At 41.1% G+C, this 20,910-nt stretch overlaps 4 non-coding genes across 4 annotated transcripts; 3 read left to right on the top strand and 1 right to left on the bottom strand.

Annotated features, from left to right (window-relative positions):
- Positions 1-473: 473 nt before the first annotated feature.
- Positions 474-547, top strand: TRNAI-AAU (transfer RNA isoleucine (anticodon AAU)). Its single transcript has one exon. It is a non-coding gene; the product is annotated as a tRNA-Ile (tRNA).
- Positions 548-3,979: 3,432 nt separating this feature from the next.
- TRNAV-AAC (transfer RNA valine (anticodon AAC)) lies at positions 3,980-4,052 on the bottom strand. Its single transcript has one exon. It is a non-coding gene; the product is annotated as a tRNA-Ile (tRNA).
- Positions 4,053-13,220: 9,168 nt separating this feature from the next.
- Positions 13,221-13,293, top strand: TRNAV-UAC (transfer RNA valine (anticodon UAC)). The gene has a single exon. It is a non-coding gene; the product is annotated as a tRNA-Val (tRNA).
- A 7,112-nt stretch (positions 13,294-20,405) lies between these two features.
- Positions 20,406-20,479, top strand: TRNAI-AAU (transfer RNA isoleucine (anticodon AAU)). The gene has a single exon. It is a non-coding gene; the product is annotated as a tRNA-Ile (tRNA).
- The last annotated feature ends 431 nt before the right edge of the window (positions 20,480-20,910 follow it).

The raw sequence follows: 20,910 nt of genomic DNA, 5'->3' as shown, positions 1-20,910 counted from the left end.
CAGGGCGTTTTCACAGAACACAAAGAAGGGGCATCACCACAGGATATAGGGAGACGCTGGTCAGATCCACGGGGGATGTTCCTTCCCGTGTGGAAAGAAATCCTCACGCCCTGAGCGGGGACCAAATCCACCAGATCCCTCCTCGAGGTGTCTGCATCCTTTTCAAAGGCTTCCTGGGGTAGGATGGGGGAGCCCTCTCAAGCGAATGTTTCTGTCGGAACGAAATCGATGAGCTCCAGAACGTCTTATTTTCCATAGGAGGAGGAATTCATTTCTGCTGGAGGTAGAGTTTTTGTTCCTTTTTCTTTTTGCGGGAGTGAGGAAAGGGAAAACGGAAAACCTAAAGAGAAGTTTGAACACAGTGTCATTTGATCATAGCTAACATTATGAAAAAGTGAGTATCCTTTGGATGGATGGCGAGGGAGTGAGCAATCTTCGATCTTTTCAAATAAGAAAGAATCTCTTATGCGAGAGGCCGGTTATCTCAGTTGGTTAGAGCGTGGTGCTAATAACGCCAAGGTGGCCGGTTCGATCCCTGTACGGGCCAAGGAAAGGAGTTCGTTTTTGTTTAAAAAAACCCTTGCGGTATACCTAGCTGCAGTTTGAAAATAACCTCTGTGACACCAATTCTCGATCAAACTTCGACTTTATTTCCTTAATCCACAGTAATGGCGACTCGCTCCCCTCTAAAGGTGGGTGGGGCGAGAAAAAAGGGTTTTCTGGAACAAGTGACATTAAGCCTTAAGATAGAAATCTTAGTGAAGAAAACCAGGCTAGGAGTGAGGATGGTCTTGGGGATGGGGTGTGCGCCTGATGGCCGCTGTCCATAAGAGCGTCCCATTCTCCTTGTCCCTTTTTCAGTGTCCAGCGCACTGTCTACCATGTGGCCCTCAAGCACTTTCTCTGATTATGTCCTCTACCTGACTCACAACTCATCCCTTGCACTGCCCTTTCATAATGTTGAAATTGATACTTTCAGCTGTTAAAATAATCGCAGTCAGACTTAATGCATATTTTTCTTTTTTAAAATTCTGTCTACCAGTTGGCCTTCACAATATTTGTCTGCAAAGTCAGATTTTTTTTTCTCGATTACCATTACCTAGAATTGTGCCAAAGTCAGATTAAATGTGTGAAACCTCTCAATTTGTGCCTATTGTATTATTCCCATGAACATTCAAATATGCTATTTGTCTCCTTTTTTAAAAGGGTTTCTCTTGACCCAACATACCCCTCTAGGTATTACCCTGTTTCTCAGATGGCCTTATAAAAATCACTTCTAAAGTGTTATCCAGATTTACTGTCTCCAATTCCTCTCCTTATGTTTTTAAATCCACTACATTCTGGTTTTTTTTTTTACACCATCAGTTCATGGAATCTCCTTGTCAAGATTACTAATGTATTCTTGTCACTTTTTCAAGACCTTATCTTCCTTGACTTCAGTTACGGATTCAATTATGTCTCCCCAAAATATGTGATAGAATCTAAACCTCTGTACCTGGAGATTTAATCCCATTTTGGAATCAGTTTTATTTTTATGTTAATGAGGCCATATCAGTGTAGGGTACGTCTTATATTTAATCACTTTTGAGATACAAAAAGAGCAGACTGGCACTGAGATAAGAGAGCACAAACTGAGGAAGACAGAAACACACCGGATGATTACTAAGGAACCAGGAACTCTGGGGGTATAGAAACGGAGAGAAAGATTTTTTCCCAGGGCTAAGAGGGAGAGAGCATTTTCCTACAGTAGTGCCCTGAATTTGGACTTCCAGCTTCTTAAACTGTGAGAAAATAAATTTCTATTCCTTAAAGAAAACCACTTGTGGTATTTCAGTTACAGCAGCACTAAGAAATTAAGACAACTTCTCAGTGTCAATAAACATACTTACTGTCTTAAAAGTTTTTTTCTTTTTTTTAAATTTGGCTTCCAAAACACTACTGTCCTGACTGTCTTTCTACCTTGCTGGCTCAACCTTCTCAATGTCCTTTGTTTCTTTCCCCTCTCCTCACCCATTCTATATTAGAAAGTCCCACAGATTGGTCCTCGAACCTGTAATTTATATACACTCACTCCCTGGGAATCTCATCCATTCTCATAGCTTAAATCATCGGTATGCCTACATCATCTCCTAGTAACCTTATAGGACAGAGTAGAGCTGCCCCATAGGGTTTCCAAGACTATGATCTTTAGAGAAGCAGACTGCCACATCTTTCACTCATGGAGTGGGTGGTGGGTTTGAACTGGTGACCTTTCGGCTAGCAGCTGAGCCCTTAAGTTCTTGATGAAATGGGTTTGGCTTTTTGGTTTATATGCCTGCAACTCACAAATTTGTATCTGCAGTCTAGACCACTCCATTAACCTTGTGTCTTGTATATACAACTGATTCCTTGGCATTGCCACTTGGATGTTTTGTACTAGGCATCTAAAAGTTAGCAAGCCTAAAACTGAACTCCCACTTTTCTCTAATAATCCTACTACATCCAAGCTTCACCATTTCAGTTAATGACAGCTCAGTTCTTCTAGTCTTTGAGGCAAAAAAACCCTCGAAGACATCATTTATTTTACTCTTTCTCTCATACCTCACACCAAGTATGTCAGAAATTTTTCTTCTATCTTCAAAATATATCCAGACTGTGACTATTTCTGGCTCCCTTGACAGCCACCATCTTGTCTGTCATAGGAGAAAATGACCCCACAGTCAAATGCAATCAAAAGAGATTTTTATTAAACAAGGACAAAGATGATCATTGCCACGAGGACTTTGCCAGTGTGTGCTGGGCACAAGAGACTAGGAGAATCCCCTGATTCACAGTCAGGGAGTCTCCAATATACTGTTACAGAAGGAAGTAAATTAAGAAAAGTTACATGATTGTCAAAGGTGGGAAACATCACCTATGGGAATACATGATTGATTTAAGGAATCTTTGTTGGCTAGATTCCATTTCCTTGGGAACAGCCTGGCAACATCTGTTCTTGGTTTGGTGACTTTCAACAGGTTCTGAGGGCAGTCAAAAGGAAATTACAATAAGCTCCTTTGTGAGAGCATAACTTCCCTGTGGCACAGTTCTTTGTTGGTTAAGATACAGTACCCTTCATGGAACAGTCCACCCCTAGGTACGGAAACAATGAAAATAATGAGTTTCAGCTTGTACTGTTATTCCTTTCTGCAACTTTCCATACTGATTTTAACAAACACTCACACATAGTGGTTTCCAGCATTAACTACGACCGCTTACCAAACTTGTAAATAAAAATAGATTTTAGTCTATGCGGCCTGCTTCAGCCTCACTACTTTTGGCCAAGCACGTGCATACCTTTAAGATCGCCTATTTCATGTCCGGAAAACCTGGTGGTGTAGTAAGGTGCTATGACTGCTAACCAAAAGCTTGGCAGTTCGAATCCACCAAGCGCTCCTTGGAAACTCTGTGGAGCATTTCTACCCTGTTGTATGGGGCTGCTATGGTCAGAATTGATTCCATGGCAATTGGCTTTTTTTTTTTTTTTAATTTGTTTTATTTCTTGTCCAGAGCCTTGGTGGCGATTTGCTTAACAGCTTGGTTGTTATCTGAAATGTCAGCAGTTCGAGTCTAAGATCTCCTGTAGGAAAATTAATGGGGCCGTTATGCTGAGTCCCACAGCGTCTCTGTGAGTCGTAAGTGACCTGACAGCAACTTTTTTTTTTTTTTTTGTACACAGCAGCCACTCTATTGTCTCAGGACTCTTCACTTTGAATCCTGTGCCAGAGAACGATGGAGACCTCGCCTTTCTAACGGGTGCAGAAACTTTTGTAACTCAGCGGGAAATGGAAAACCTGACAAGCGTCCGGGGCCGGGCGAGGAGGCAAGTCAAGCACATTATTCTTTTAATTTAAAGTCAGGTGCTACAAAAGGAAAGCGAAGGTTAGGGGATTCGTTGAAGCATGTTCGGATTAAGAGTTTGTGCAGTGAAAATCAGAACTCACAAAAGCAACGCCCAGTTTGTTTCCGCCCGGTTTCGAACCGGGGACCTTTTGCGTATTAGGCGAACGTGATAACCACTACACTACGGAAACTCGCCTGTCCTCTTCTTTCCCGTTTCTAATTGATTGTTAGGAAATATGTGCTTTCCTTCAGGATATTTTCAGGTTGAGAAACATTTTTTCCCCTTGTACTTCCCCATTCTTATAATCGACAGTATCAAAACTCGAGAAATCATAGTCAAGCGAATGCTACTCCCAGGGTCCCAATTCCTTTACAAGCACCAGGACAATCATGGGCAAGTTTCAAGAAATTTCTTCATAAATTCTGATCTCATTTCTCTGCTGGTGCAAGACGCAATGATCTTCATCTCCGGATGACTGAACATGAACCCTTAGGAAACAGGACGAAAGGGCTGGTTTCAGTAGGCCCTCGGCAATTTGTGCCTCGGCACTAGCCAGAGAGACCGAAGAGCAGAGGGCGTGGGTGTCGGGCTGTGTCCAGTTTTCTGCTAACCGAGGGTCGCGAGGGTGGTGGGGATCTATGGAAGTGTAATCTGTGGCGAGTGAGTCTATTAGACGTGAAATGAAGCTCTATTCTGAGCATCAAACGAAGTTCTATCCTGTATCACTCATCTTTTCTGTTCTGGAACGTGTAAACTCTGTGTCCGAAACCCTTAAATCTGTTTTATAGCAGGAAGATGACCATTGTGATGTACCTGACTCTTATTTGTTATTCATTTCATGTGAGTTGTCTTGAATCACTGTCCTTCCCTGGGAGACTGGAAGCAATCTTCCTTCTGTTGTTCCTGTCAGGTGCAGCCCTGTCGTTTCTGATTCACACGGACCCTATAGGACAGAGTAGAACTGTCCCATAGGGTTTCCAAGGAGCCGCTGGTGGATTTGAACTGCTGAGTTTTTGGTCAGCAGCTGAGCTCTTAACCACTACACCACCAAACGAAAAAGGCAAACCCCTTGCTGTCGAGTAGATTCCGACTCATAGAGACCCTATAGGACAGAGTAGAACTGCCCCATAGAGTTTCCAAGAAGCGCCTGGTGGATTTGAAGTGCTAATCTTTCTGATTAGCAGCCCCGGCCTAACCAATAAACCACCAGGGCTCTAAAATTAAACTTTCCAAAGGTCGAGTCTAGGTCCAGGTGTTCAGCAGCGAAAATGCGCTTGTCCCCAAGTATTAGAAATTTTTGACTAGAGAGATTTCTCAGTCTCTGAGAAAGATCACTTTATGTCTCCTTCTTTGGCAGCTAAAAAACAACCTGATGAAAATACTGGGGGTAAAGGAGGCGAAAAGCATGTTTCTTATTAGCACAATCTCAAGCTTGACACTATTTTCAGATCCGATCTGCAGGTTAGACAGCGATTCCATTCAACACCTATGTTTGTTCGTTAACCTTTCTCAAAAATGTGCCTTAATACTTATTTTGAAGAAATTATTGAGCAGCCCAATCTCATGCTGGTGAATAGAAGTACCAGATGGCCTTAGGGAAATGGAATGCTAGAAGGAGGAAAGGGGCACCTAAAGTGATCATTATGACAAATTTTCCCATAGTAATTTAGTTACAGTAAAATTGGTGAGTAGAACAACCGATAAAAATCACAGGGTTTTCTCAGAGGAGCACAGAAAAGGGGCATCACCCCCAGTCCTAATGATCACCACATTGGTGGCTAAACAAAATTTCAGTTAATTTAAAAAAAAAAAAAAACTGAGTTGGTTGAAGAGTAGTTGAATGGAGGGGGGATTCTGATCGTGGGTGAACAGGATGGAGAGTAAGTGGAGTACAGAGAGCTTCAGGCGTAGGTTTGAATCAGAGCCCTCAGAGAAGAGAAGGTAAGTGGAATAACAGGTGCAAGAACAGGGAGGTCAGGGAAGGTCCTGTACAGTATGGAGGTTAGATTTCAATCTGAATATGATGAGTAGGAAAGAAGTGACTGCTTTAAAAAGGAGCACAACTTTGCCCATTTTGATCCCAAGGCTTCTTTGGCTTTTGGGTAAACATTGGACAGCCTCAGAACTCAGTCCTCAGACTTCTCCTCTTCTCTATTTATTCTAATATCATAAAAGCTAAGGTCATTATCTTGTGATTAATCAGCTTATTATCTCAGCATTTTATATGAAAAGAAGCCAATTGCACTGTAGTCAATTCATCTAATATGACGTACACCTAAATCATCACCTTAATATAGTAAATAACGTCCATATTTTAACATTCTACATAAAGAAATAGTCATAGCATGGTTATATTCTTAGGGATTATATTTTTCTATTTTCATTACTTCTGAGCATTTCAAGAATTGGATCAATGGTAGAATTTCTCAATTCATTTCCATTATTTTTGAGTATTAAGGTTCATATGCATATTAATCATAAACTGGATGTATTGTTTTATGACTCATGTATTCTGTAAAATAAAAAATCAAAAGAAATACACTTCTCATGGGGGCATCACAACCTTTCTTCCTGTCTGGACGTCCTGTTGGCGCTACTTCAAAATGATACAATGTTCTCGACTACTGAAGTGCTACGAATTTGGCCCAAACTACCTCTATTTCTTGTCCGAATTATTGCAGTAGCCTAACAACCTCCCTCCTGCTGGTTATCAGCTGCCTGCTAAGCCTGCCTCCAACCTTATTCTCTGTGATGTGTTGTGCCACCCAAGTTTCCTCCTTTCAGGACCAAGGCATTCATGTCCTCATCTGACAGGAGTGTTACTCCCTCATGGAACAAATTTGAAGCCTGCTCTAGGAATTGCCTTCAGGTGAAAGGAACTGCTTCTATCAAGGCCATGTCCCCTCTCTGAAAGCAGCCCACACTAACGACTGCTCAATACATGCCTATAAAGGTCTGATTCTCTTGGGTCAACTCTGAAGGGCCATCCTATTTTCAGAGCTCCTCAAGGGATCAGCTCAGGCCTCTGTTGCTGCCTGTCAACTTTTCCGCTTGTAATCGTGCTTCCCTCACTCCCTGACAGGTGTTGTTCCCATAGCATCCCCTAATAAACTTCCTGTGTACAAATATCTAACCCATTTGCATACAGTTTGTGCCCGGAGTGGTCTAAGAAACCATACACTAAATGAGATTTTGAAGCTGGATCGCTCTGTATTCCTGTGGCAATTAATATAGTGAACACATGTTATCCTATACAAATGTCCAGACAGTCTTAATAGCCATGGACAATATAAGGCTCATGAGATAAAAGTCTCTTTAGATACTTTTACAGAGGTATTTTGCCTATTACATTTTGCCCTAAATTGTAATTAATCAACTTTAGCCTTCCCAGAACACAGAGAAGGGGCATCTCCCCAGGATTTAGTAGCAGGTGGGCTGATCCACCTGGGACATTCTGGAGAGGAATCCTCATGTCCTGAGCCAGGGCCAAATCCAACAAATCCTTCGCAGGGGTCTCTGAATCTTTCTCAAAGGCTTCTTGGGGTAGGATGAAGGAACCCTCTCTAGTGAAAGTTTCTCTCGGATGAATTCCATGAGCTCCAGAACGTCTTATTTTGCGACGGAGGAGCGAAGTTCGTTTTTGCTGGAGGTGCAGATTTTATGTTTCTTCTTCTTTTTGCAGGAGTGTGGAAAAGGGAAATAGGCAACATAAAGAGAAACTCAAAAACATAGTATCATTTTGTAATAGTTAATATTGGGTAAATGAGAGGGTTCTTTTGATGAGTGTTGAGGGAGTCCACATACTTAGCAGTTTCTAAATATAAAATAACTTTTTTACTGGTGGCGGGTTAGTTCAGCTGGTTAGGAGGTGCTAATAAAGACAAGGTGCCCAGTTTGATGCCCATGCTTGGTCGAGAGAAGATGTTGCTGTACTCACTTCACACCCAGCTGAACTATTGGAAAGAGCCTCTTTGACATAAAACCTAGATCAAATGTCAACTTTATTTCTTTAATCCTAGGTAGTGACTCCTACCCTCTTTGCTCTCCCTCTAAAGGGGTGGGTGAGGAGAAGAAGAAAGAGGTTTTTGAAACAAGTGACATAAAGCCTTAAGATAGAAATTTCAGTGAAGAAAATGATGCTGGGAGTGGGGATGGCCTTGGAAGTGGGTTGTGCGTCTGATGGCCACTGTCCGTCTGACATCTTGTTCTCCCTGTCCCTTTTTCAGGGTCCAGTGCACTATATCCATATGACTGTCAAGCACTTTCTCTACCTGATTATCTCCTTATCTGACCTCTTTGGCTTTTGGGTAAACATTGTAAAGTCTCAGAGCTCAATCCTCAGGCCTCTTCTGTTTTTGTTGTCATTCTGTGGCTAAGCTCATCATCTCATGGTTACATCTTCCATGGTCTTCATTGGAGTACCGCTGTGTATCTCTAGCCAACTGATTATCTCCTCTTAGAAGTCTTACAGTAATCATCTTAAACTTAACATATCCCAAAGTGGAATTCATATCTATCCTCTGAAACTGTTCCAAACATATTGATCTCTATCTCATTTAACTGCAACTTCATCCTTCCAGCTGTTTAGGACTAAGAATTTGGGATCTTCACTGACTCCATTTTTGCTCTGTTCAGCATATCCAGTCACTCTGAAAATTGTCCTTGCTTTATCTTCAAAATATATCTGGAATATGGCCAGTTCTCAGATACTTCCATTACTATTAGCTTGGCTCTAGCCATAATATTCTCTAATGTAGAATATTATTACCTGTTGCCATGGAGTTGATTCCAACCCAGGGTAACTCTATAGAACAGAGTTGAACTGCCCCATCGGGTTTCCAAGTAGCTGGTGGATTCTAACTGCTGACCTCTTGGTTAGCAGCCAACGAGCTCTTAACCATGCACCACCAGGGGTTCAGAATATTGTCAATATTTCTTATTCTGTCTTGAGTTTGCTTCCATTGCCTTTAACAAGATACTGTCTACAGAATATTTAAAACCCGACAATGGCTCCTTATTGTTCTCTGTACTAAAAATGCATCATTAGATCCTTACTGTACTCAGAGGGAAAAAAAAAAAAGCCAAAATCCTTGTAATAATCTGCAAGGCTCTACATAATGTCCCTGCTCCCTAATCAATTTCCTCTCTGACCTTTTCTCCTACTGCTCTCCCCCTTGCTCACTCTGCTAAAGTTATCATTGACCTTCTTGTTGTACTTTAAATACATTAGACATCTTTCTGCCTCAAGACCTTCGTACTAACCACTGCCTTTGCTTTCAACACTCTATTCCAGATACGTGCACTAACTCATCTTCTTCAAATATCACATTATTAGTGAACCCACCGTGGACTTCCAGAGTTTCACTATTCCTGAATGCCTTATCCTCATTCCTGATTTTTTTGTCAATATATTTATGTACATCTAATAAACTATGTAATTTACTTAATCATTTTGCAATCTACCTTTCTTTATCACCAGAACGTAAGGTCTATGAGGGAAAAGACTTTTTTGTGTGTTTTTAAAAATGTGTATTGTGTTTTAGGTGAAATTTTACACACCAAATTAGGTTTCCATTTTACAATTTTTGTACAAATTTTCCATGACATTGGCTACAGTTTTTGCAAGGTGTCAGCATTCTCATTGTTTCCATTCTATTTGTTCTATGTCCATTTATCTAGCTTCCCTACCCATTTTTGCCTTCTCGTGTTTGGGTAAATGTTGACCATTTGGTCTCGTATAGTTGATTGTTTAAGGGAACACATTCCTCACAGGTGATATTTATTTTATAAGCCAATCTATTATTTGATTGAAAGGAGGCCTCTGGAGGTGACTTCAGTTCCAAGTTAAAAGGGTGTCTTAGGGCAATAGTCTCAGGGATTCCTCTAGTCTCTATCAGTTCAGTAAATCTGGCCTTGGTTAGGAATGCCGGTTTTGTTCTACATTGAGGGAAAAGTCAAAAGACTTTTTTTTTATTCGTTTACTACTGTAGCATTTGTTACTAGAACCGTGTCTGGCACTGAATGTAGTTGTTGTTGTTAGGTGCAGTCTTATAGTGACTCCATGTACAACAGAATGAGACACTGCTTGGTCCTGCACAATCCACACAATCATTGCTATGTTTGAGCTCATTGTTGCAGCCACTGTGTCAATCCATGTCATTGAGGGTCTTCCTCTTTTTTGCTGACTCTCTACCTAGTATGTGACCTTCTCCAGGGCCTGGTCCCTCCTGAAAACATGTCCAAACATATAAGACAAAGTCTCAACATCTTCCCTTCTGAGGAGTATTCTGGCTTAATTTTTCAACTAGCAAATGATGAAAATGAGATCTAGAAAGATCACTGATTTTCCCTTTTCTGTAACAATGTAATAAATATTATATGGAAACAGATGTGACTGGATGTCATACCTCGAGTTCCTTCTACTATACCAAGGTTATTGACCTCCAATAAGTGTGCTGGCAGAAGAGGTGAACGGACACGGTGCTCATGACCTAGGAGTTGAAATTGGGGCCATTGTTCCCTGTCCGTTAGTATAAAGTGACCTAGCTGGAGCTGGACTCACAAGGACACATCAACTGGTCGTGAGGTATAAAAACAATAGCTAGGGAAACCTAGAAAGCATCCTTTAGGGAAAGTTTCATATAAACAAATCTTAAACAGAGCACAAAAGATCCACGTATTTTCCACTCTTTTCTTTGTCTTTTAGCATTTAGTAAATAGTAAGATGTGTTGAACCAGTGAAGACCTTCCTGACTGCCATTACTCAAATCTGAACCAATGCTTCTGAAGAAAGACAATTCAAAATGTAGAATCATGTATATTTAGCAGTTTTTAGCCAGTTTGAAAAGGTGAAACTTTGAATGATATTACCCATTTGTAATATTGATATATACTCGATTCTGTAACATTCCTTGAACTCTGGCAGACATGGCACTGGCAGTTTGCTTGTCTATTTTCCATTTTTGCCTCTTTGAACATTTGTGGAATAGACTCTTTCTTCTTGCTTTTTTATAACTTTGTGATGATTTCAGCCCAGGACATCTCTCAGTTCCATGTTAGTTTCTATTATCAGAACGAGAGTTTTAACCTTCACACTGTTTGGGGTCAGCTTTCCCATCAGCAGCTATGAAGTGTAAGAACTTCATCATATCACAGCCAGCATTTCTGAACATGAAGGCTCTACTATGTGGGGAGGCTAGGCTGAATTAGCACCCTGTACATCGGGAGCTCACAGATTCTTTGACCTAAAAGTACACAATAAAAGTGCCAAAGCTTTAAGGGTGCTGGAAATACAGTTTGAACAGATTGAGCTCATTTCAGAGGTGAATGAGGATAAGGAGGCCTGATTAGCACAGGAACTCCATACAAAACTTGGGATGGCCCACCATCCTTCTGAAAGGTTTGTGTTTCACAACAATTCAGTATGGAGGATTTATTTCTGCATTTCCAGACAAGATAAATAGCCATATAAAAACATAACTCCATTGAGATGCTGCTAGTTTTTCAACTCAACAGCTTAACTACTTATCCTTCATACTTTTGGGGTAATGTCACTGTTGTTGTTGTTGTTGTTATGTGGTGTTGAGTCGGTTCTGACTCAAAGCGACCCTATGCACAACAGAACGAAACACTGCCTGGTCCTGAGCCATCGTTACAATGGTTGTTATGCTTTAGCTCATTGTTGCAGCCACTGTGTCAATCCACCTCATTGAGGGTCTTCCTCTTTTCCGCTGACCCTGTCCTCTGCCAAGCATGATGTCCTTCTCCAGGGACTCATTCTTCCTGACAACATGTCCAAAGTATGTAAGATGCAGTTTCGCCATCCTTGCCTCTAAGGAGCATTCTGGCTGTACTTCTTCTACGACGGATTTGTTCGTTCTTTTGACAATCCATGGTATATTCAATATTCTTCACCAACACCACAATTCAAAGGCGTCAATTCTTCTTCAGTCTTCCTTATTCATTGTCCAGCTTTCACATGCGTCTCATGCGATTGAAAATACCATGTCTTGGGTCAGCACACCTTAGTCTTCAAGGTAACATCTTTGCTCTTCAACACTTTGAAGAGGTCCTTTGCAGCAGATTTACCCAATGCAATGCATCTTTTGATTTCTTGACTGCTCCTTCCAGTGCTATTGATTGTGGATCCAAGTAATATGAAATTCTTGACAACTTCAATCTTTTCTCCATTTATCATGATGTTGGTCATTGGTCTAGTTGTCACTATCCCAGACCAAAGACAAGTTTAGTTCAATGGATTTTCAAATCAGTGAGGAACTGATTCTGAGAGAAGATTGGACACTGCTTGGCCCCACGAGAATTGCTCCTGAAGTTAAGACTTAACGTTTAGACTAGCCATACCTCCGTGGGCCTCACATCATACTAAAATTCTGTGCCTGCCTCACCTCCCCAAGACAGCTGAAGGATTTCCCCCAACATGTAGCAGATACACTGATACAGAAAGGCCCTGGTGGCATTGAGATTAAGAGCTCAGCTGCTAACTAAAGTGTTAGCAGCTGCTCCATAGAAACCCTATGGAAGAGTGAATTGGCTTGATGGCAACAGGTATTGATGTACTATTTTGTGCCAGTCCTTGACAATACAAAGGTAGCAAAACAGATGTGGTCCCTGACATAATGATGTCTTAGTTTCTTCGTGCTGCTGTGACTGAAATACCACTGGCTCCACTGGGGATCAAACCCATGATCTTGTGCATGTAAAGCTGGTATGCTAATCACTGCACCATGGACCACAACAAGTACAGTCCCATGGACTACCAGAAAAACTAACAAAATGTCTTGGAAGAAGTACAGCCAGAATGCTCATTAGAATCGAAGATGGTGAGGCCTCCTCTTAGATGCTTTCCACTTGTTATCAGGAGGGACCAGTCCTTTGGGTGGCTTAAAGAACAGGATTTTTTTTTTTTCTTTCTTTTTCATAGTTTAGGAGGGTAGAAGGCCAACTTCAGTATGTGTCTCTGGGGGGAGGTTCTTTCTCGTCTAGTTCAACTTTTTGATTTTGTTGTTTTTCGGTGCCATGGAGCTGGTTCTGACTCACAGCAGACCCTACAAGAAAACAAAATGCTGCCAGCTCTTGTGCCATCCCCACAACCATTGTTATGCTTGAGGCCATTGTAGCAGTGCTGTGTCAGTCCATTTCATTGAAGGTCTTTCTGTTCTTCACTGACCCTCTCATTTACCAAGCAGAATGTCCTTTTCAAAGGGCTGATCCCTTCTGATATCAGGTCATATATGAGAGGAAGTCTTGCCATCCTCACTTCTAGTGAGCATTCTGGCTGTACTTCTTCCAATACAGATTTGTTAGTTGTTCTGGATGTCCATGGGACTATACTTGTAGTGGTTCCATGGTGTAGTGGTTAGCACATCTGCTTTACACGCAGAAGATCCTGAGTTCAATCCCCAGTGGAGCCAACTTAATCTTTTAGCGGCCTGCAATCCTACTTCCTGTGCTGCTTTATGTGCTTCTAAGTAGATTCACCTGGGTCTGTTTTCTGGTAGCACCTGTCTTCCACCCAGCATGTGCTCCCTTGTCTTTGACTCTAACCTGCTGTTTTCATCTCAAGTGTTAGTAGGTTTAGGACACATTCTACAGCGATACGGCCTCACTGATAGAACAAACAAATCCTATTGCCAAATGGGATTTCGTACACAGATATAGGGGTTAAAATTTTCAACACATATTTCTGGAGGATTCAATTCAACCTGTAACAACAATATGTTAAAATTATTATTAACCTTTTTAAAAACAGTCAAACTGTTTTCTAAAGTGGCTGTGTCATTTTGCATTCCCACCTGCACTGTATGAGAGTTCAAATTTGTCCACATCATCAGTAACACAGGTTATCATCTATGTTTTCTGGTATAGGCACAGAGTAAGTGTGAAGTGCTATGTCAATGTGGTTTAATTTATACATCCATGATGACTGTGAGTAGCACTGGTTGTATAGTGGTTAAGTACTACAGCGGCTAAGTAAAGGTCTGCAGTTCAATTCTACCAGCTGGTCTTTGGAAACCTTATGGGACACTTCTACTTTCCTATATGGCGGTTATGTGTTAGAACTCGACAGCAAAGAGTTTGGGCTTTTTTCTTTTTTGGTTTTATAAGTATGGTGTTGAACATCTTTACATGTGTTTATTAGCCATTTGCATGTCTTATTTGGACAAATGTGTATTCAAATCTTCTGTGTGTTTAAATTTGGTTCTTTATCTTAGTATTATTGATTTATAAAATTTCTTTACATATTCTGGATTCAAGTCCTTCATGAGATATTTGATTCAGGGATATTTTCTCCCAGCCTATGGTTTGTCTTTTCATTTTCCTAATGGTATCTTTCGAAGTGCAAAAGATTTTAGTTTAGTTCTGTTAGTCAATTTTTTTCTTTATGGATAGTGCTTTTGGTGTCCAAGGTCACAAAGATTTTCTTCAGTGTTTTCACCTAAAACTTTCATAATTTGAGGTCTTACATTTCAGTCTATGATGGATTCTAAGTTAACGTTTGTGTATGGTTTGAGGGAAGGCTCTAAATTCTTCTTTTTGTGTGTGGATATCCAGTTGTCCCAGCACTAATTATTGAAAAGCTATCCTTTTTGTCTTGATTTGCCTGGGTATGTTTCTGAAAAGGGTCTCTATGAATCGGAAAGCACCACTTGGCTATGAATGAGAAGATTCTATGCTTCGCTCTCACTAGCTAAATAACTTTGGGGAAAAAATCCATTCCTACTTTTCTTTTATAGAAGTTGATTTCATTTTCTAAAATAAATATTTTAGGGCATAAAAAATAGTACTAGCATAATTTGGTTAATATTTTTCTTTGCTTTATTCTTTAAAATATTTTTAAAATAGTTCATTAGGGACACAGAGTTCTATAGCCTGTTAGGAGAGATTCTGCTTTAGACACTGTCTTCAAAATTGATTTCATCCACAGTCAGATGGATTTCCTTGGCACCACTGGCCCTGACAAACATTCCTAATTCTTCCTTGTGGGAAAAGAAGCCATTTAAAATTTATATAAATTAATCTTTACCATTTTAAATGAGAGCAAGCCATTAGCAAAGTAATCAATTAATCTAATCCCACATGCATCTGAAATTATTATTTTAAGCTAGTAATAACTTCCATATTTTAAAATTCTATATAAAAGAAATAGTCATAGCATGATTATAATTTTAGCTATTATGTTTTTCCATTTTTATTACCTATGAGCTTTTCAAGAATTGGATCAATGGTAGAATTTCTAATTTTGTTTCCATTACTTTTTAGTATGAAGGTTCATGTGCCTATTAATCATAAATTGGATATAATATTGTTTCATGACTCAAGTGTCCTCTGAAATCAAAAGCTGGATAATGAAATGCACTTCTTACCTAGGCATCACGACATTTCTTCCTGTCGGGATGTCCTGTTGGTGCTCCTGTGACATGATACAAAATTCTCAGCTCCTGAATTGCTTCCAATCTGGCCCAAACTACCTGCATCTCTTGCCTGAATTACTGCAGTAACCTAACAACCTTCCTACTGCTGCTTAGCAGCTGCCTGTTAAGCCTGCCTCCAACCTTGTTCTCTGTGTTGTGTGCTGGGTTGTGACACCCAGGTTCCCTCCTTTCAGGACCAAGGCATTCATTTCCCCAGCTGCCACAAGTGTTGCTCCCTCATGGCACAAAGTTGAGGTCCTCTCTAGGAATTGCCCTCAGCTGAAAGGAACTGCCTCAGTGAAGGCCATGTTGTCTCTCTGAGCAGCCCACAGTAATGGATGCTTAATACATACCTATAAAGGTCTGACTCTCTTGCCTTAACTCTGAAGGGCCCTCCCATTTTCAAGGCTCCTCATGGGATCAGCTCAGGCCTCTGTTGCTGCCTGTCGACTTTTCCCCTTCTAACCCTGCATCCCTCACTGCTTTACAGGTGTTGTTCCCATATCATTCCCTAATAAACTTCCTGCACACAAATATCTAATCCACATGAATACAGCTTGTGCCAGGAGTGGTCAATAAACCATACATTGAATGGGATTTTGGAGCTGGATCATTCTCTATTCATATGGCAATGAATCATATGTCATTAATATAGTGAACCAACGTTATCTCCTACAAGTGCCCTGAGAGTCTAAATATCCATGGACCATACAAGGCTCAGGAGATAAAAAGTCTCTTTAGGTGTTTTCACAGAGGTACTCTGCCTATTACATTTTGCCCTAAATTGGAAATTAATCAACTTTAGCCTTTGAGGGAGCACAAAGTAGAGGCCGTCTCTCCAGGATATAGGAACGCACAGGGCGGATCCAACGGGGATCCTCTTTCCTGTCTGGAAGGGAATCCTCACGTCCTGATCCACCTGATCCTTTCCAGTGGTTGCAGTACCCTTCTCAAAGGCTTTCTGGGGAAGGATGAAGGAGCACTCTCTAGTCAATGTTTCTCTAGGGAAGAAATAGACAAGCTCCAGAACGTCTTATTTTGCAATGGTGGAGCGAAGTTCATTTCTGCTGGAGGTAGTTTTTGAGTTTCTTTTCTTTTTCTTTTTGCTGGAGTGCAGAAAGGGGAAATAGAAAACATAAAAAGAGAAGCTTGAAAAAATAGTGTCATCTAGTCATCATTAAGATTATGTATATGAGAGTCTCCTTTGGATGAGTGAAGAGGAAGACAACAAAGATCTATCTGAATGTAAAAGAGTAGTTTGTTTTTTTTTTTTAAAACCGTTGTCTGGTTAGAATGTTTGTTTAGAGTGTGGTGTTAATAATGCCAAGTTCCCAGCTTTGGTCTATGTTTGAGCCAGAAAAACAGATTTCTGTTGATTAAAAATAAATAGACAAATAACTTTGTACTCAATTCACACCCAGCTAAACTGAGAAAATAGGCACTCTGATATAAAATCTAGTTCAAATGTCGACTGTATCTCTTTAATAATCCTCAGTAGTGACACCTACCCTCTCTGCTCCCCCTCAAAAATGGGCATGGTGAAGAGAAGAAACAAAGAGATTTTTGGAACAAGTGACAGAAAGCCTCAAGATAGAAATTTTAGTGAAGAAAAGGAGTCTAGCAGTGGGGATGGCCTTGGGGATGGGCTGTGTGCATGGAGGCCATTGTCCATCTGATACCTCGTTCTCCTTGTCCCTTTTCCAGGGTCCAACGCACTGTATTTCCATGGGACCGTCAAGTACTTTCTCTACCTGATTATCTCTGCCACCTGATTGTCACCTCAGCCCTTGCACTGCTCTTTCTTACCGCTGAAACTAATCCCTATAGATTTATAGTAATCGCAGTCAGACACAATGCATATTTTCCTTCCTTCCTTCTTTTTTTTTAAGGTATCAATTGACTTCCACTCTAATTGCTGTGCATGAAGAGAGATTTTTTTTTTTTCCTTTTCTGGATCTCCAAGACCTAGAATGATGCCAAAGCCAGAGTGAATGTATGAAACCTTTTAATTTTCTCTTGACTTTCATGTTACTTCCATAAATATTCATATATGCCATTTGTCTCCTGCCTTAAAATAATGAATTTTGATACATTTTGATACATAATTTGTGGGCAACACATATTCCAAAAAACGTAAAACTTTTCAAATATGCTGCAAAATCCATTTGGTTGCATTGATTTCTCAAATACTCCACACCCCCCGCCCCCAAAACATAGACACACACACTTGCACAACCCAAAGCCACCAGGCCTCTCTAACTATGACCCAGGAATCATAAATGTGCTTATAAGACTTATCCTGCTGTACAAAAGCCAAAAAAGACAAAAGTTTGACCCAACCAGACTTCTTGGGTGCATACTTAAGCTAATATTCCCCAAAGAACTTTTATTTTTCAACATTACACCAACCGCCACTGGAGGGCAGCAAATACTTTCAGTGGAAGAATTCCCTTCCAAGAATCCTAACCAAAAACAAAAAACCAAACCCATGGCCATGGAGTCGATTCTGACTCATAGCGACCCTATAGGACAGAGTAAGAATCCTAAGATCCCAAAAATGTTTGTGGACACTTTCTTTCCAACGTGTCATGAAAGCGTTTTAACTGGGAAATTCACATTGTTTACCCATGAAATTTTTCATTAGAAAAAATTTAATAATCTTCATATATTCTTGGTATGTCCTATTTAATATTCCAAGATTATTCTATGTTCTGTCGAAAGCTCTTTGAAATTAATGGTAATCATTATGTTTAAAAATACTTTAAAATTTGCTTTATTTAGCCTTGCATTAGTTATATAAATAATTCCCCTAAAGTCTTTCCCTTTTAAAAATTATCAACATATTAATGACATCATGTTGATTAAACCAAATGAACAAGACCTTCGGAAAGAAGAAAAAAATTGATGGAGACTCCTGATGACATTTGATTTGAAACCGGAAGTCCCTAGGGGTCGATTTCAAAGCGGATAAGCTTTTGAGGGCCTCACTTGACAGAAAACCTGTACATTCCACGCTCTGAATCTGAAGGGAGCCAGGTCCACGGGCTCCACTCAGAGGGGGATCTTTGGAGCAGGGGCCTTCTCTTAAGACCCGCCTCCACCCTCTTGGAAACCACGGAAACAGAGAGGAACTGGGCAGGGGAGGCGCTGGCACTGGCTATGGGTGAGGGAAGACCTGAGTGTCAGCCTCTCTAGGGAGAAGATGTACTGCTTTCAAGCCCAGACCAACACAGAGGGCAGGAGAGTTCTTGCGTTGGTCACAATATATACGCTCTTTTTTTTTTCTATGTTCGGTTAATGGGAATGGGTGGTTGCTTTTTATATGCTCGGTAAGGAGGAAGGATCTCCGGAACAAAATTAGTTCATTTCTAAGCTCCGAAAACAGATGTTTTCCCACCGTGTTTCATAGCAAACAAGGCCTTTCCTATATTGGGCAAACCCAATCACTGCAATTACGATGAAACTGGCCTTCAGTCTCAAGTTCCCTCTACAGAATAGAGTTTTTCTAGATGCCCCAGACTGGATAATCTCAAAGCCGTCTTTTCCTCCAGAAAATTCTCACAGTGGCGGTACACTTCTTTCACTCATACTTTTTGCCTATTAAAACGACCAAGCAAACTCCACTATTCATAACAATCAAAGTCTTCCCTCATAGACCCCATTCCTTTACAAACACAGGCGGGCTGGCGACAGGAATGAAGCATTTAATTTTAAGAAACTCCTCAGTATTGTCCCATGGAAATTACTCTTGTGTATGCCCCTCTAGGGAAAGAAATTACCCTTTAGGAACCAGAGCCCCAGACCCTCAGGACCGAACTCTGGAAGCCCGTGAGTCCACACTAGGGGCCGGTCAGCTAGCTGTAGGGATATGACCCTGGAATGTCAAGCTGCAGGCCAGATACAGGGAAGGGGTGATTTGCAAGACTGGACTCTATATTGTTCATCCCTGGGACATCACACATCTTTATGTTAGGCTTCACACATGCCTACTTCTTTTAAGTTCGTCTACAGTTTCTTGTTGCATTTACTTGATTTACTGAAGGAAAATGAAAACTGTGATATGTTTTTCTTTTCTTTCTTCTTCCCACCGTTTTCGCTATCTTCCCTTAACATTCCCTTTTTTGCTTAGGTAAAGGGAGTCTCCTTTTTCCAGGTTTTGCCTTAAGCATCGCTTAGTATAGCGGACCCACACACTCAGTACCTAGTGTATGATGGCAGGTGCCCCCAGATCAGTAGGGAGAAGATGGTGGTGTCTGCGCTTCTCCATTCCAGCGTCCATGTTTTATGGGGGTGGCTAGAAAAGAGCAGCTTGAAACCTCTGAAATAATCTGAGCGTCAAGACCTCCACTGTTTGAATATTGCAGGCAATGATTAAAAGAATATATTTGCCAGTTAGCAAAATCTAGAGAATTTGTTTATTTTTCCAAAACCTGATTATCAGCCAAGATGATATTCTGTACGCTTTTTCCAATTCTTGAACTGAAATTATTGACCAACCCACCATGCTGTGCAGGCACCCGGGACCCTAGAGGAGTAAAGAACGGGACAACACAGTCCTCGTCCTTAGGGAAAGGAAAGAGGGACATGAGCGGTGAATGACAATAAAATCGCAAAATGGACCCACAGAGATCCACGCTGCAGGGCGTTTTCTCCAATACAGAGAAGGGTCATCTGCCCAGGATTTCGGAACAGGCAAGGAAGATCCACCGGGACGTTCCTTCCTGTCAGGAGGGGAATTCTCAGGACGTCAGCAGGGACCAAATCAACCAGGTCCTTCTCCTGAGGTGTCTGAATAGTTCTCAAAGGTTTGCTTCCTGGGGTAGGCTGAAGGAGCCCTCTCTAGTAATGTTTCTGTTGGGATGAAATCGACGGCTCCAGAACTTCTTGTTTTCCACAGGAGAAGCGAATTCATCTCTGCTGGAGGTAGAGATTTTGTGCCTGTTTCTGCGGGAGTGAGGAAAGAGGAAATAAAATCATACAGAGAAGCTTGAAAAAGGAGTGTCATTTATTCATAGTTAAGATTATGTAAAAGCAAGTATCGTTTGGATGAGTGAAGAAGGTGTGAAAAATCTTCCTAGTGTGTGAACATAAAAAAATTTTCTCCCTGAGGTGGCCGGTTAGCTCAGTTGGTTAGAGCGTGGTGCTAATAACGCCAAGGTCGCGGGTTCAATCCCCGTACTGGCCAAGGGGAAAAGTTTTCTGATTAAAAAAAAAATCTTGCTGTCCTCGCTGTACACCCAGCTGCACGTTGAAAATAACCTCTGTGATATAAAATCTAGATCAATTGTCAACTTTATTTCCCTAATCCTCAGTAGTAACACCTATACACTCTTTGTTCCCCCTCTAACGGCCGGCGGGGGGGGGGGGCAGTTTTTTGGAACAAGTGATATAAAGCCTTCAGACAGAAATTTGAGTGAAGAAAACCAGGGTAAGAGTGGGGATGGTTTTGGAGATGAGGTGTGCCTCTGATGGCCGCTGTGCATCTCAGCATCTCATTTTCCTTGTGCCTTTCTCAGGGTCCAGCTCACTCTGACTCTGTGTCGCCGTCAAGCACTTTCTCTACCTGATTATCTCCTCTACCTGAGTGTTTATTCATCCCTTATAATGCGCTTTCCT

Source organism: Loxodonta africana, chromosome 1, assembly GCF_030014295.1.
Source record: "Loxodonta africana isolate mLoxAfr1 chromosome 1, mLoxAfr1.hap2, whole genome shotgun sequence".
In the NCBI taxonomy this organism is placed as follows: Eukaryota; Metazoa; Chordata; class Mammalia; order Proboscidea; family Elephantidae; genus Loxodonta; species Loxodonta africana.
Note: the sequence above shows the minus strand (reverse complement) of the source record. Positions and strands in the feature narration are given on the sequence as shown.